Raw genomic sequence first — 17,729 nt, 5'->3', positions numbered from 1 at the left:
TATATATATACTTTCCTTGTCTTCTTAAAATTGTCAAAAATACATTAGAGCAGAGATACTTAATCTGGGGTCTGTGAACTTTAAAAAAATTTTTGATAACTTTTATTTAAAAATAATTGGTTTCTTGCTAATCCCATGCATTTTATTTTATTCATTTAAAAACATTATTCTGAGAAAAAGAGGTCTGGAGACTTCAACAAACTGCCAGAAGTATCTATGATAAAAAAAAATGTTAAGAGCTCCTGCTTTAGAGTTATCATTATTGCAAGAAATATCATGAAGCATTAGACAAAGCTAGTTAAACAAACATGGTCCCTGACTCCTAGAAGCTTAAAATCTTGAGTGCTCTGAAAGTATACAGATCTTCTCGGTGAAGGGGGTAGTTTCTACTCCCTTCACACAATTTATTCCAGTCATTTTCATTACCCATTTGAAATGTCTTTTTATTGATTAGTGCTCCTTTGTTCTTCATTTTATCTCAGCATCTGGCCTCAGACACATAGGCCTGTAACTGCTTAGAGTTTATGCCCAGATTTGGAATGCAGACTGCTAGTTAATAGACGTCAAACCGGAAGAAAGCTTGTCAGCACTTTCAATCAAGGGTACTATTTACTGTTGCCACCTGTATTTTCCATAGCACACATAAGTCTTGGGTATGGTATACTAGCCTGTCTGCCTGTGCTTACTTTTTGTCTGTCAAATTTAGAGGGTCCATCCTTTGACAAGTAGCCATATTTGCTTCTGCTCTGTTCAATGCAAACACATTGTTGGTGCTCAGAGAGATTTATAATAGTCACTCATGCATTAAGGTCATACCCTTATTGACGAGAGAGAAAAAATGTTTTTAGGTGTCAGCAAACCTTTTCACTCCAGTCTTCCCTATTGGCCTCCTTTACTTCTTCTGTTGCCTCCTCCGTGTTCTCGGACTCCTGACACCTCCTTGGGATGCCTCTCATTGCCTGTTGCTCTTCCCCCTTGACGGCTGCCTGCTGTTGCTCAGGCTTTCTGACACCCTCCCTATATTCCCCACCCAGACTGCTGCAGAGTGTTTTCTGATTTCCCCAGAATTCTCTGTGCTCATACAGGAAAGTGTCTCATAAAATTTTTATGATGCCCTATTTAGGCAGCTCCAAAATGGAAGGGGAAATTGTGACTTTGAGTAAAGGCCATGGTAGGAACGATTGTGGTTCTCCCCCATGGCACACAGACTTTGCTAGCATCACCTGCAGTAGGAGATTTGATTTAGCAGTATGCATTGGCAAAACATTACATGGGGTAGCTAGGTGGCGCAGTGGATAGAGCACCAGCCCTGGAGTCAGGAGGACCTGAGTTCAAATGTGACCTCAGACACATAACACTCACTAGCTGTGGGACTCTGGGCAAGTCACTTAACCCCAATTGCCTCAGATATAATAAAAAAAATTAAAAAACAAACAAAACTACTACGTGGTCAAGATGTATCTATAAATTTAGATTTCTAATAAGTTGTTATTGAGTTGCTTGGGTTTGGGAAAAAAAAGCATTTTCTTTTTCCTAAAGAATAATCTAAACTTTCACGATATACCAAATACTTTCTTGTGTTTAGGAATTGTTTCAGTAAATGTTATCCAGATGAATAATTCCTGGTGATTGCTTCAGAACCATGGTGAGCAGACTATAGGCACCCCCTTCCCCCACTCTAAGGGTGAAGGTTCAAGGAAAGTCTCATGAGTTCTCACAGAAGTTTTGAACAGGTTTGAACAATTTACCATTGTCTTTCTGCTTGTTATAAAATTTTAAGAAACCTGATCCCCACGTTATTCCCCTCAAATCTTTAATGACTTAATAGCTGTCCTGCAGTAAGTGTATAGTTTCAATTCAAACTCTTGAGAAATGGGTGTGTTGTTATTTTTGGTCCCTTGGCTAATAATCAATAGTCTTTGTACAGAAGTGTGTATTATATAGTATAAATTAAATAGGAATTGGACAGTTATCTAGTTAATCTGGTTGGTAAAGACCAATGGTATCAAACTCAAACAGAAAGGGGCCTATTAAGCTGTCCTCACAGATGGATATTGACTTAGAAAATCACATATTGACATTACTTATGCTCTATTGCATATTTATGTATTTTGTTAAATATTTCCCAATTACATTTTAATCTTGTTCTGGACAGTTGCCTATTTGACACATCTGGTATAGACAAGTGCCTTAGGTGTTCAGTCTCTTGAAAGTATTGAGTGGCTATTAAGCCTGGGGGTGTTGGAGAAAAAAGGGTGAATTTTTGAAAACTTTTGAACTCTTAATGTATTTTCTTCTATTTGGTGCATTTTTAGAAATCACCTGAACCATTTCTAAACCTGTTCCTTGATTCGAGGTGCAAACATTTGATGGGGCTATCTCAACAACCATTTCAAAGACACCCTTAGTAGAATCAAGACAGTGATGGAGAGCAGTGAGCTATGTCAGTAGTCTCAGTGTCAGAGAATTCTGGCATTGCAAGGAAGCCACAATCTCTCCCTCAGTGAGGAATCAGCATTTACTTTGGTAGTCAGTGAATTTAATCCAAAGATAGCCCTAGGTAAGGATGGTTAAAAAATCAAGTTGGAAAATATGATTCATGAGTTCAGAATTAGAGAGGCCAAAGACTTGTAGATGGCAAAGAAGCTTCACATTTCTATGTATTTAACATTTTCTTCAATAAAATAATTGGAAGGTCCTAGATTTGGTGAGTAGTAAATAATATCATCAAATGATGAAATTTATTATATTTTCACATTCAGAAGGTAACTTGTTATTGATATAGGAATCCTTTCATTATCAATGGTTAGTATGTAATCAAACTACACTTGTTAGAGCAGTGGTCCAAATTAATAGGGCAACTAGATGGCACACTGGATAGAGCCCTGGCCTTGGAATCAGGAAGACCTACCTGAATCCAAATCTGGCCCCAGATGCTTACTAACTGTATGACCCTAGACTTAATCTAACTATTTGCCTCAGTTTCATCATCTGTAAAATAAGCTGGAGAAGGAAATGGCGACCACCCCACTATCTTTGTCAAGAAAACTTTAAATGGGGTCACAAATGGGGACACAACTCAAATGACTGAACAACAACTAAATTAGTACAAATATAAAAGAACAAAAATGAGAAAAAGATGGCATGCAATTAAAAGAATTCCAGTCTGATTCATTTAAACAACTTACTGATGTCAGACAATGATAAATGGTAGAGCAGAGGATATTGACACCAATTATAACAATTTTACCCTGAAGAAAATGGATGTGAAGCAATTGCCATAATAAGGATACCAAACCCTTGACCTCTGCTAAACAGAGATGGGGCAACCAAGGGAAGCACTGCTTTTAGAGTGTAAGCTTATTTAGGAAATCTTATGGAAAAGGATGATGGTGGATCATGGGCAGTCTGCTCCCTGGCGTATTGTAAGTGTTTAGTAAATGCTTGTTGAATTGAATTGATATTTTCATCATCAGAACACCCAGGCATGATAATGTGGCTCTGTTCCTGAATGTTGTCATTCTCTGGGCTTCAGGTTCAGTCATACTTCTTTTAGAAATAAGAGCCAGTGCAAGTTTAGAACAAATAGTGGTGAGACCTAGAGGTGGTGCTGAATACAACCCCAGTGCTATAGTGAGTGTGGTATTTGTTTCATCATTCAAGGGCTGTGTGTGTGTGTGTGTGTTTTTGAGACTGCAAAAATTTTATCTTCAATTTTTAACCCTTCAGAATTTCAGATGATTTTGTGACCCATTTGGTTTTGAGGGCAGGAAATATGAACCCAAAAGATAAAGAACTCTCTTCACAAAGACCATTCCGAATCTCCCTCGTGGCTTGTTTCAATGGTATTTTTCAGATAATAATTTCCCATTAACAGGAAAAACAAAAGTATGAACAATTCAACTCAATCAATATTTATTAGACCACTACTTTTTACAAGCTACTGAGTGAGGTGCTAGAAATATATAGAGAATAGATGGCACAGGCCCTGCACTCAAGAAGCTTACAATTTAATAGGAATCAATGCTGAGCTTTATCCAGTAATTAGCTCTGAAAGAACTGGGTTTTTTTTTTTGGAAGATTAACTTCCTTGAAATTAACTAACATAATACAGAGAATTAATTCTGTAATTTAATACCTCCTTTGGAGCTCTTATTTTTTCTGAAGGGAACCCTGATGACTTGTTCAGTGGCTTTTAGTTTGGGACCTAATTAAATTGATTTCAGAAGATTGGGGAGTCATTGAACTAAACACCAATATTTCTACTCTGGGTGTTTCTGATTAACACTGGTACTGCAGACACCAAAATAAAGAACAGTTTTTGAGTGCTAACATTAGTTAATTGGTATTAAATGGTCTTTCACTTATAAGTCCCGAGGCATATTTAAAAGTGTGCTTTAAAAAAAAAAACGGTGGAGTGGGTGAGTTGAGGATTCTCTTTCTTTACTATAATGATCTACAATGTAAAATCAAGGCCGTTAAACATTTTTTAGCTGTTGATCTTTTAGTTTTCACTCTAGGAGGTAACAGAATTTCTTCATTCCATTATAACTCAAATATTTCTTGTTCCACAAATCTTAATATCTGATATGTAGCCAAGAAGACTAAGACAGATCTTAATATGTCTGATGCGTAACTGAACAAACCAACATGGTCTTGATTCAATCAGGAATAATCTTAAAATGAAGAAATATACTTTTATGTATGCAAAGAACTGATTTGTTTTGTTTTAACCTGGTTTGGGCTTAAGAAACTTAAGTGCATAGCATCATATATTATGAGCTAACCTTTAGGAGAAGAAGAATCCTCTCATTTTGCAAATGAAACCTGATAGCCTTAAATAAGAAGCCTTGAGCTGTTAAGGGGCAGAGCCAGGATTTGAACCCAAATTCTCTTGATCGAAATCCAATGCTCTTCCACTTTCCTTTCTCTTTGACTCCTTAGCAAACAGAACGAGCTGGGTTGATGGAATTTCATCATGAGCAGTGCTGAGACTATCACCTTTCTCATTTAAATAAAAATGTGTTATTTATCCTTCAAATGTTCAGCTTTATATTTAGTATTTTTTTTCTAATTGTGATTTATCTGTCTTGTGAGGAAATGAATTCAGTGTACAGTTTTCGGAAGGTTACCGAAATTCACTAAAGAACAACTAGGATCTTTGCTTATGACTTATCATTTTTAGATGAATCAGCATTTTTGAGCTTGTACTCTTACCCTTTCAGCATTTTAGCATCCTTTGCCTCTGGCCTTTATGAGTCATGCTCTCTTTGAACAAGTTTAGCATTTGAAAAAATTAGCAAAGTTAAATGAATAGGTAACAAAAGATGGTTGTCATGATGATTGTTTTCATATTTGGCGCACAGTAGGTGTTTAATAAATGCTTTCTTGCTTTATATCATTCACAATTTAATTCCTTATTTTTTTTATTTATTTTTTCATTCATTTGAATCTTTTCCATCTGTTCACAAAGTGATTTCGAGGACAAAAATTATATTTTGGAGTTAGTTTTGAAGGAGAAGGGAAAGTATATAATTTGGTGCATGTTTAATGGGTTACACGTTCTTCCTTGCCCTATTTTATTATTCCCAGTCCATCAGTGGTTTGGCACCCAAAGGAAGTAGGTCAGTATTTCAATGAAAGAACAGTTCTATGCTGATGAAGGTATAAACCTGAGGAACCCAAGAACCAAAGTTTGTAACTCTTGATGCTGGAACTAGATTTAATCATTGTGTGGTTAGTGTTTGGGGATCCGAGACAAATTCCTTATGTTTTGTTTAATTTGCTTCTCCAGGTGTCACTGAAGTTATTCACCCAGACTTCTTGGTTTCTGTGGGATATTAATAGGTGAGTCAACGAAATTCCATTTTCTTTAGCTATTGTTAGTGCTTTGCAAAATGGTTGCATTTGGGGAATAGTTTAATTTATCGAGGATAGATGCTAATTTTCATCATTTCTGGCTCTTGCAGATTAAAGACCAGTCTTTTAAAAAATTAGGGCTATCAATGTCAAGAACTTTTGGTGAGGATGCAAGAATCCATATATTGCTGCCAAAATGAAATTTAATGCTGTCCTTAATCTTTAACCATTCTATCATAATAGTATTCTGTTCTACCATATTCTATTTTGATGCTTCAAAAGTTTTTTGTTTTGTTTTGTTTTTAACCACTTTTTAGGAACGCTCACCATTCAGGTTTTCTTGTCAGAAGGAATCTGAGTTGGAAGGGATGTTAGGGGCCATGTCATCCAACCATACCCAAGCAGACCCAAGCATTCTTTGAGCCTTTGCTTCAGTATGGGGGAACTCACTACCTCCTGAGGCCTCCGTTCCACTTTGGGAGAGGTCTAATTGTTAGACATTTTTCCTTACCTTGTAAAATCTGTGCCTTCCTAATTTCCTCCTATTGCTCCTCATTTTGCCCTCTGAGACCAAACAAGTCAAATCCCTCTTCTACTTGTCATCATTGTCCAGTTGTTTCAGTCATGTCTGACTTGTGACCCTATTTGGGGTTTTCTTAGCAGAGATACTACAGTGGTTTGCCATTTCCTTCTCCAGTTCATTTTACAGTTAAGTTGAGTGAAGTTAAATGACTTGTCGAGAGTCATACAGCTAGTAAGTGTCTGAGGCTAGATTTGAACTCAGAAAAATGAGTCTTCCTGACTCCAGGCCTGACACTCTATCCACTGAGCCACCTAGCTGCCAGCTAGGTGACAGCTCTTTAAATACTTGAAAACATCTCTCTTCCCAACTTCTAAGGCTTCTGTTTTCTAGGTTAACCATCTGAAGATGGTTCCTTCAACTGATCCTGATACTGGATCATAGATTTGGAGCTTGTAAAAACCTTCAGGGCATCTAGTCTAACCCTCTCATATTACAGATGAAGAAACAGGTTTAGAGAGAGTAAGTGACTTGCTCAAGGTCATACAGTGTGTAACAGAGGTAATATTTGAACTTAGTCCCTCTCACTCCAAAGCCACTGCTCTTGTTCACTGCACCCCAATGCCTCTGGTGTGACATGACCTCATGGCTCTTCGCCAACCTGGTGGCCTTCCTCTGGATGCTCTGTAGCTTATCGATGTCCCTCCAAAAATGCAATGACATCCAGAAGTGAACACAGTCTTCCAAATGTGGTCTGAGAAGGGCAGAGTCCATCAGAACTGTCACCTCCCTAGTCCTGGACATTTCGCTCCCTTTCATCCCCCTCCAACTACCCTTAGACTCTTTCATCACCAAAGAGTAAAGAAGAAAAACCAGAAAGGCCAAATTCCAATTTCTTAGTTTTGCTCCTTGATGACAACTCTTTCAAAAGGATTGACTAGGCACGAGCTTGAAACGGCCAACCAATAAAGGATTTTGGATTAAGCCCAGTTGGCTCTACTAGTCTATTCCTTATGTATTTGTGGAAATCAAGACTGAGAAAAGTTGTTTTTCCAAAGGACCCTTTTGGCCAAGATGTAGATCACTGTGGGAAAGGCCCCATTCCACAGAATGTTTTAGAATGAGGGAGGGTTAAGTTTCTGTAGAGAATTTAGACCAGCTCTAAGTTGGGGATGTAGGCAGGAATTATAGGGTCAGGAATGGAACCAGGAATTAATTAGCTTATTACATAGAAGTGATCTGTTTGACTTGGGACAATGGGAGGATATAAACTTTTTATTATTAAATTGTTCTATTGATAATAGTAATTTGTTCTTTTAGTAGTTCCCACTAAATGGTTTAGATTAAGTTGCTGTAGAGTTTTGGTTATATCAACAGATTTGAGTTTGAAGATGATTTGGGGTGGAGGATCATCCTACATGCTACTGACCTCCTCCATTTTGCTGAAACACTTCAGGACTGCGACTATATTCTCCCATGACCTCTATCCCTCTCTCTGCGCTTCCCTTGTTCCGGCCCTTTTATAGTAATTGATGGGTCTTTAAGACGCTCTTGTTATATGCAGAGTAAATATTTTGCTATCCTCATGTTTGCTCAGTGCCAAAATAATGAGGGTTATATCAGAGAAAATTAAATGCTCCAACTTCTCAGTTCTGTTGGTTCTTATTTGGGAATTTTTTTTTAAAGTCTGCCTGATTTGTGTGTTTTTTAACTAAGAAGCCATCCCATGGAAGGTCATTTAAACTTCAATCCAGACAGACTAGAAGGAAGAACAGTATAATTTACATAGTATTTATAAATAAAAGTAATATTATTACATTCAATTATGTGCTGTAACTCAAAACAGAAAAGTGAACTCTTATAGGCTTTCTACTTTATTTTAATGAATAAATAAGAATGGTTTGTAATTATCATATAAATGAGTACATCTCATAATACTAGAAATCCAAACCACTCTTCTGAAACCTTAATTAATTTGTTAATTTGCAGTATTGATGAAGAAATGTTTTGCTAAGAAAAAAGGATAACTCTAGTTCAGTCCCTGTCTCTAGTTTAATAAATTTTAAATCAGTAGAATTGATATTAATGAAATTATACCACACACCAGAGGTATATGATCAGGCTAAAAAAAAAAACCCAGCTTTTGTTATTTTTAGTTTTCAAAGTTTAAATCTGAATTGATGGGCGATTTAGATTTTGGGTCATAGTTTGGCCAAACATTACTTGGTAGAGACTTATAATATCTGATCAGTGAAAATAGCTTTTTCCCTTTACAGGTCACTAGTTAATCACATTTAAATTGAGAAGCAGTATGGTAATAATAATTATAGTCAATATTTGTATAGAAATTTAAAGGTTGCACGGTGGTTTACATATATATCTCATTTGTTCTTTGAAACAACCCTGTGCAGTAGGTGCTACAGATTTTATTATCCTTGTTTTACCGATGAAGAAACTGAGGCCAAGAGACTTTACTACAATCCAGCTAGTAAATATCAGACAAGATTTGAACCTAGTTCTTCCTTACTCCAGATTTATTGTTGTTCTTTAGTCCTGTCCTCTCTGTGACCCCATTTGGGGTTTTCTTGGCAAAGATACTGGAGTAGTTTGCCATTTTCTTTTCCAGCTCATTTTACAGATGATGAAACTGAGGCAAATGAGGTTAAGTGATTTGCAATCACACAACTAGCAAATGTCTGTGAGCAGATTTTGAACTCAGGTCTTCCTGACTCCAGGCCCAGCACTTTATCCACTGAGCTAGCTAGCTACCCCATACTCCAGATCTAAACCAGGCTACTTCCCAGGTGTAATCAGTAGAGCATTCACCTGGAAACCAGTCAGGGTGCTTTCTTTTCACAGTTATACCTCTGGTATTTTGTCTGATCTTAAGCAAGTCATAGCTGAAATTACCTTAATTCTCTTATTGGAGGGTCTTTATAATAAGAAAATGAGTCATAAGGAATGAATCATGTTTATAAAACATCATGAGATCTTTTAATGGAAATATATAATTTATGAATTATTCAGAAATATGCTATTTGCAAGTACTTTGAAGAAGATGAATGGAGTGCATAGCCTCTTGGTTCAGAACTTGTCACAGGAATAAGTAATATAGAAGCTGTTTCTCATGTTTAATCAATTAACACGTGTTTAAAGAAACCTTAAGTATTCGAAAGGGGAAAGAAAAATATTTAAATATAAGGAATAAATATTCCCTACTAAACTTGTTGGGTGGCATGGCATAATGTTTCGGGATATGGCCTTGAGCACAGGAAGATGCGGATTTTAGTACTGCCTCCGATGGTCAGAGAGACATTTATTCTAACCTCAGTGTTCTAAGCAGCTTTCTGGCTATCTGTATGTCTGTCTCTATAGGGTACACTTATACATACACATATACATACATATATTTTTCCAATTACATGTAAAAATAATTTTTAACATTCGGTTTAAAAATTTTTTAGTTCCAAATTCCCTTTCTCTTTCCCTTCCCTCCTCTCTCCTTAAGAAAGCAAACAATTTGCTGTAAATTATACACGTACAGTCATGCATAATATAATTCCATATTAGCCATGTTACAAAAGAAAACACAGACCAGAAAAACCCAGAAACCACCAAAACAAGAAAAATAAGAAAGTTCTTAAAAGTATGCTTTGATATGCATTCAAATTCCAGCAGTTCTTTCTCTGGAAGTGGGTAGCATTGTTCATCATTAGTCCTTTGGAATTGTCTTGTATCATTGTATTGCTGAGAATAGCTAAGTCATTCACAATTGATCATACAATATTGCTGTTACTATGTACAATGTTCTCTTGGTTCTGCTCACTTCACATTGCATCCATTCGTGTAAGTCTTTTCAGGTTTTTCTGAAAGCATCCCGCTTGTCATTTCTTATAGCACAATAATAATCCATCATAATTATATATCAGTCATTTTCCCCTTGATGGGCATCTCCTCAATTTCCAATTCTTTGCCACCACAAAAAGAGCAGCTATCAATATTTTTGTACAAATAGGTCTTTTTCCTTTTTCTTTGATTTCTTTGGGATAAAGACCTAGTAAATGTATTAGGCAGCTATCTAAAGACTGTAAGTTGCTGATATGTACTGATCTGCATTAATAGAGTTCCTTAATGCAGTGAAGTCATAGGTCCAGTTACTAACCCTTCTAAACCTAGAGTAGGTACTGTATACAGATACATATATGTACATATGTGTGTGTTTATTTATGATATAATTGAATTTAGTTAGTTCATGAATCCTATGATATATCATTAATGCTTTGTCACATTCTTCATCTTCCCCAGGTTTTCATTTGAAATATACCAAGTTGTCTCAAATCTATCTTCAGTGTTAATGACTGCTTGCTAAATTCTGAGTGATTTAGGTTTATGCACAACTTTTCAATCAACACTTTTGCCTTCTTAAAGAGCTCAACCTTAACTATATAGTATCGTGTCACTTCTGAACATTGCCAAATCTTTCACTTTGACTGTGATATTGCAGTAAGTACCCTGGTCCCCAGAATGAGATTTTATTTGTATCAGACAAGAAGATCAGCTCAGAAGCTCTCATTCAGGGGAAAATTACTATTTAATCGCCAACAGTATATCAGGGTTCAGGAACCCTCCTTACTATAGTGCCAGGAAAACCAGAAGATTGCTTCTGTGATGATATATGACACTGGAACAATTACAGTACAAGTATTTAATCCTGTCATTATAAAAGCTACATCTATGAGAAACTGTCAAGCTGTATTGCAATTAATATTAATTATAAATATTGCTACTTAGCTCTAAGTTCAGCCCTTGCCTTGTTTAAATCCATTCACAGTAACTGATGGGTCATGTGATAGGGACGATAAATATTTTGTTATCCTTATGCCTGCTCAATGCCAAAAGACAAACGTATTACTAGGCAAAGGAAATTAAATGCTTCTGATGCATCTAGTCCTGTGGAATCTTTCCAAAAATGTGCAAGCAGTGTCAATATTTCTGCATGAGAAATTGTCAAATCTTGTAATCATGTGTTAACTAAAGAATGACATAGATGATATATTTTTCTTTGCACTTCCCTTGAATAGAGACATAGCCTCTGGAATCAAACTATGAAAGGATCTTTAGCAACATTTATCTACCAGAAAAGAGTGATTCTACAAAGGACCTACCTATTAGTTGAAATATGAAACTGAACTTCTGAAATCTAAGACTAAAATTTAGTGTTCATTTGTATCGTCAAGCTTAAGGCATCTTTTTGGAGAAGATAACAAAAATTAAACATTGTAAATTTAATGGTATGTAATTTAAAGACAGCTATTTTAGATGACTCTTTTATATTTTTGATTACTTCTTTGAAAAGGTTCAAATGTTGGCTCTTGAGTTTTCATAAAGCCAATAGCTAACTGTCCCTTTGTCCCATCCCACCTACTGCCTCCTTGTATCTACTTCTCCAGTTGTGATTATGTTTTAAAATGCCATGGGTGGGGCAGCTACATGGCACAGTAGATAGAGCACCAACCCTGGAGTCAGAAGGACCTGAATTCAAATCCAGCCTCAGATACTTACTGGAAGTCACTTAACCTTGATTGTCTCCTACTACTATGGGAAGAAAAAAAAAACTATACTGGTATATTTCTTCTGTAATGTGGAGGGTTTAATTAAATCAGAGGTGTCAAACATACATGGGCAGCAAAACACCAAAGTGTATCTTGAACTAGATTAAAATGTAATTGAGGAAATATTTAACAAAATAAATAAAAATAGAATAGAATATAGATAATATTGGTATGTGGTTTTCTAAGACAACATATGGCCCTTAGGGATCCTTTTGTACAATTTAATGGGCCCTGTTTCTATTTGAGTTTGACTCCACTGGACTAGGTGACCTCTAATATTCCTTTATGCTATCTAGGTGGCACAGTAGATAGAGCTCAGGAAGACCTGAGTTCAAATCGAGCCTCAGACACTTACTAGCTGTGTGACCTGGTCAAGTCGCTTAACCTTCTTTTTGCCTCTGGGGAGGGAAATAGCAAAGCACTCTAGTATCTTTGCCAAGAAAACTCAATGAACGGTATTGACATGGTCCACAGGGTCACAAAGAGTCAGATATGACTAAACAGCAATATTCCTTTCTACTCTAAATCAATGATTCCATGCTACTATATCTCACATTATGCAATGAATATGCTCCCAAAATTGTATTGACCACCTTTTTTTAATTGAGTCATATTTTAAGCATAATTAAGAATTTTAATCAATGTAGAGAGATGAAATTTTAAATATCACCAATTTAATTAGGGTAAGGGTTATGAATATCACCCTAGATATAAAAGAATGGTGCAACAAAGCCTTTTGTTATATGAATAATCAATCACCTTTTAATTTTTTGTATATTAAGCACAGTTTTTTTTCCTTTTTAAAAATGCATTATTTCTTTATTTTTAGCAATCATATTTTTAAAGTTTGAGTTCCAAATTATTCCCCTTCTGCTTTTTTCCCCACCCACTGAAAGGGCAAACCATGTGATATTAATTATAAATGTGAAATCATGCTAAACATATTTCTGAATTAGCTGTGTTGCAAAAAAAAGCAAGAAAAATAATTTTTTTTAAAATTCAAGCATAGTTTTTTCTTAGAGCAAGGCACACCTGTACTTACCTTACTCTGAGAATGTGTGAGTATGTGTGTGTGTATGCACTCTCTAACTCATAGATCTTTTGTGTTCATAGGCTTATTCTCTGACCCTAGGCCATTTTATCTTTGACACCTATCGGTTTGAATGGGTGCTCTGGAAGAAAATACATTATTCCAATTGCTATTCACATTCGGCAGTAGAATTGATATGTTTGCCAAAGGAATATCTACGTGTCATTAGATTCATTACATTTAAGTGCTACTATACTAGACATTGGAGATAAGAGGATAATGGGGGATACAAAGACCTTGCCCTTGCTGAGCTTACAATATAATGGGGTGGGGGAATGGTGAGAAATCGATGCAAAAAAAACTAAAATGAAAGAGAGAATGTGATAATTACAAAGGAGAGGTCCAGGCAAATTATTCCTTAGAAATCTGAGGAAGAATGGATCATTTTTCATTTGGGAGACAAGTAAGACAGTGCTTCACAGATGAGGTGGTACCCAAGTTGGGCCATGCAAGGAAAGGACTTAAGCAGACAAAGGTTGACCAGTAAGGGAGGGTGGGACAATCTATTCTAAGATTGGAGAAAAGAGAATGTAATAAAAAGATAAGTAATACTATTCCTGGATAGCAGTAAGGGCCCAGTTGATCTTATATGGTGAGGGAAATTATTATTTTGATATTATATTAATAACCAATTATTAAATTAGGATTATGGCTTTTGTCCTTTTATTTCCTCATTTCAGGCCTAGCCCTTGTAAAAAAAAAAATCAATCTCTGAAGGACTTGCCTGACTGATGAGATTGCCCTAATCCTTGAGGAATATGCACCTGGATCTTAAGTGGGACCCTACTCAACTTGGAGACCTTATTTCTGTTTAGAGTGTAAACAGAATCCATTCTGGGGGAATTCTTGATTCAAGGAAATAAGCCCCTGTCCTTATGCCCTCCATTGGAGTTTAGGGTGACCCAGTTCATAAAGGAGAAAACTAACTAGAGTGGTCTGGATGGAGACGGATTCCTCTGTCCAGATTGCTGGAGGAGGCTGAGTCTTATGATCAAGCCACATTCTCAGCAGGAGGGGCTGAAGACTTTTTAGCCCACCTCCTCATTAAATGTCCAACCATTAGGGTTGATTTCCACTTGTCAGGGGCATTCCCTTTAAAAAAAATATTTAAGGCTTTCAGGTTCCCCATGTTTTTGTATTTGGTTTTCTGAGAGAAATCACTGACCATCAATTTTATTGATTATTATCTAGTCTAATTAATAAATTGATTATTAATTACCCAGAAACTCTAGTCTCTTGGGGTTTTTTATTCATTGCGATAGCGTATGTCTATAGTAGACCCAGCCACACATGACTTAGCATTTAACCAGATAGGGGTGGGTACTGAAAAACAGATTGTAAGAGCTGCCTATGGTTGAGGACTAATAGAGGAGGAAAGGTGGAAACTCAAAGGGGAAAGAAATTCAAGGGTGGAGGAGATAATGTCCTTGAAATGGTCGGGTCTAGAGAGCAAAGTGAGACCAGGATAGACTTGATGGACTGTGAGCGAATATAGAGACTTCAAGAGACCAAAGGCTCCCAAAGAAGGCAAAGAGCAGATATGGGAAGAGTAAGGGGAAGTAGAGGGTCTGGAGGTGATAGTTATAGTAGAGAATTTCAGAGTTTAAGGTCTTGGATGAAGGACAATTTCAAGAGATGGCAAGATTTAGGTTGTGACTATACTAGTGGGTAGCTGAAGGAAAATGAAGGTGGAGTTTATAGGAGTAAGAACATTCAAGGCACTGTGATCAACACGGCTATTGTAGGCTCCATGAGAATGGTGACCAGGATGGGATGGAAAAGAAAATGGAATCAGGGGCCAAAGTCACTGAGAAAGATGGGACAACATCCTGAAGGTCAGTGGGCCTGTCAGTGGACCTGACAATGCTATGGTTTCTCTGACTTTAAGTAGCTTTCTCCAGAGGGAAAATGGGTTCTTGTAATAATTTCCTTACCCCAAGGAAAGAGACTACTGAACTGTGAGGGAAATTCTCTTGGCAATATTGCTTCTGGCACTGGTTTTTCCTGTACTAAAGTTGGTGTTAGGTCATGGTGCTGTGTCCAGGCACAGAATTCTGATATGAGGGTATACTTCCTGTTTCAAAATTGCCACTTTGATGATCTGAAATTTGATAGTTTTGGGAGCAAAAATAAGGAGGAAAAAGAATTTCAAGCCTACCAAAATGTCTATTTTTGATGATTCCAACAATTAAACATTAATTCCTCTGGTATTCCTTCTGTTCAAAAACCATAAGTAAATATCCACTCCAGGAGATATTCTAGCTATGGTTGGCCTAATGGATAAAGTTCTGGGCTTGGCATCAGGAAGATCCCATTTCAAATCCAACCTCAGATACTTACTAGTTGTGTAACTTTGGGCAAGTCACTTAACCTCCATCTGCCTCAGTTTCCTCAGCCATCAGATAAGGATAATAACAACACCTACCTCCCTGGGTTGTTATAAGGATCAAATTAAATAATATTTTTAAAAGCACAGTGCCTGGCACTATCCAAATGCTTACTCCCTTCCCCTCTTCCCTTTTCATGACCTAGATCCCTTGCCTTGATAATTTCATCAAGCTTACCTCGAAATTACTCTTTGGTTTGGTCAGCTTTGACAAATTTTTCCATAGGGGGAAGAAGGTATTACTTATTCTTATGTTGACATGAAAGGTAGCTTGGCGTATGGATAGAGACCTTCAATCACAGCTCATGACCATAGGAAAGTCATTGAACCTTTCAGTGCTCATAGGTGAATCTCTAAGACTCTTGGTTCAACCTATATTGGAAGAAGGCATTTCCTCACTGAGGAATTCCCTATAACAGTGACCTGAAAGATCCAAATACCTATCCCTAGTTCAATACATTCAACATTTTGGAGGGTTCTTTATTAATGGTTGCCTTCAGGGTATACACAATTTATAAATTTAGATGTATTCACATACAACCCCTCCCCCAGCTTTTTCTATCCCTATGTCAGACAAAAGTAATTCTAAAATAAGGGAATAACCATAACAACTCAAATTTTCACTTGAAGATTTTCTCATAACAGCCCTATAAGGTAGGTAGTACAAGTACACTTAATTCTGGAGGTGTACATTTTACAGATGGGGAAACTAAAGTTCATGGAGGTTGGGACTTTTCTACAGTCTCACAGCCAAGAAGGTCTGGAAGGTGGTCCCAGGTCCCCCTCTCCAGATTCCACAATCTTTCTACTCTGTCAGGGAATAGATCTGAAAGTATTGAGGCCTTACCCTATGGAAAACTTTCCTGCTCTGTAAAATTATATCAAGAATTTCCTTACTGAAGCTTGCCTCCTTGTGAGGAACACTTGTTTAACATAATTTATCCCTTTTGGTGATTTCAAACACCAGAAGGAATTGCTTCCATGATTTTCTTTTTCTGTGCAATGGAAAGTTAGCATAAAAAGGATTTTCCCTTTTTGGATCATTCAACTCTTTGAGTACAAACTGTGAAAAAATGTTAAAGAGGACTTGGAAAGCTCAAATGCTCTTGGAAAATGTGACTAACTTTAATCAAAGTTCTATACACATAGCCTACTTGTGTTTGCTAGGAAATGGACATTTCCTGTCATTAACTCATTGCTTAGGTCATCAAATTTATGTAATGAAGACTAATGCTTGAAAAAATATGACTGAAAATATACTTCAGAGATCCAACATAAATGACTGAAATAAGCCAGTTAATTTTTCTCTATTTCTCACTCCCAGATCTCTGCTCTTTGAAATTTCCACATCCTCATTTTCAGTTCCCCTTCTTAGATGCTTTGTCAGTCAAATTTTCTCCTTAGGCTCACGGGATGAATGTCTGGAAAAAAAACCCCACAAAGTCAAACTGTGAGCTAAAAAACAATAAAATTTTGAGTTTGACTCCTGATTATACCAGGTCTGATTATCTGCAGTCCTTAAAGGCAAAGTAAGTGAATTTCAGATCCTCCCTTAAATACTTGACAGTTTTGGCAAAAAATTTGTTGTGGGAGAAAGCTAAAACCAGTAGCTAAAGATTTGGAATGAATAAGATTCCAATTATCCATTCTTATTCTTTTTCCTCAATTACTAGTGAAAAAGTAATTTTATAAGTGATTTACTTCTTATTATGTTGAAATTGTAGCTTAATTAGTGCTAGGCCCTGAAAAGCTGATTGGGAGGGGAACAGACCAATCAGAAAACAGTCTTAAATAGGAATCTATGGACTATGGTCTGAAGTCATTATCTTATTAGCAGTTGCCAATACCTTGTAAATTGACTAGGTCAAGACCTGTCTCTGGATCTTTCCAACCTCACCAAAATGTATTTCATCAAGAGATGACCTCCCTCCCCCCAAAAAAGAACAGATTTATAAAAGGTGTGTATTCTCCCATGAGGAACCAGATGCCAGACTTGTCTTACTTGAACCAGAATCCAAAGAAGAAATTGATCTAAGAAGAAATACAAGTTTACAACATGAGGATTGGCAAGTCTTGACCACCAGATGCTGTAATCATCATCATCACCATCATCATCACCATCATCATCATCATCATCATCATCATCATCATCATCATCATCTTCATGGCTTTCTGTCATAAAATGCAATAGAGTTTTACAAAATGCTTTCCTCACAACATTTCTGTGATGTAGGTAGTCCACAGTATTAATATTCCAGTTTC

At 36.7% G+C, this 17,729-nt stretch overlaps 1 long non-coding RNA gene across 2 annotated transcripts in view; it reads left to right on the top strand.

The window, feature by feature from the left end:
* Positions 1 to 17,729, top strand: part of LOC114044159 — a 189,917-nt gene that overhangs the window by 107,967 nt on the left and 64,221 nt on the right. The window contains exons 4-5 of one of the 2 annotated variants that reach the window (XR_003569181.1): positions 5,795 to 5,847; positions 13,762 to 14,238. This is a non-coding gene — a long non-coding RNA (uncharacterized LOC114044159). Of the gene's footprint in view, positions 1 to 5,794; positions 5,848 to 13,761; positions 14,239 to 17,729 lie in introns of those variants that run through there. The other variant, XR_003569180.1, reaches the window with a different exon arrangement.

This window comes from Vombatus ursinus, unplaced genomic scaffold (assembly GCF_900497805.2).
Source record: "Vombatus ursinus unplaced genomic scaffold, bare-nosed wombat genome assembly UNPS02014772.1, whole genome shotgun sequence".
NCBI lineage: Eukaryota > Metazoa > Chordata > Mammalia > Diprotodontia > Vombatidae > Vombatus > Vombatus ursinus.
This window is presented reverse-complemented; position numbering and strand designations above follow the sequence as displayed.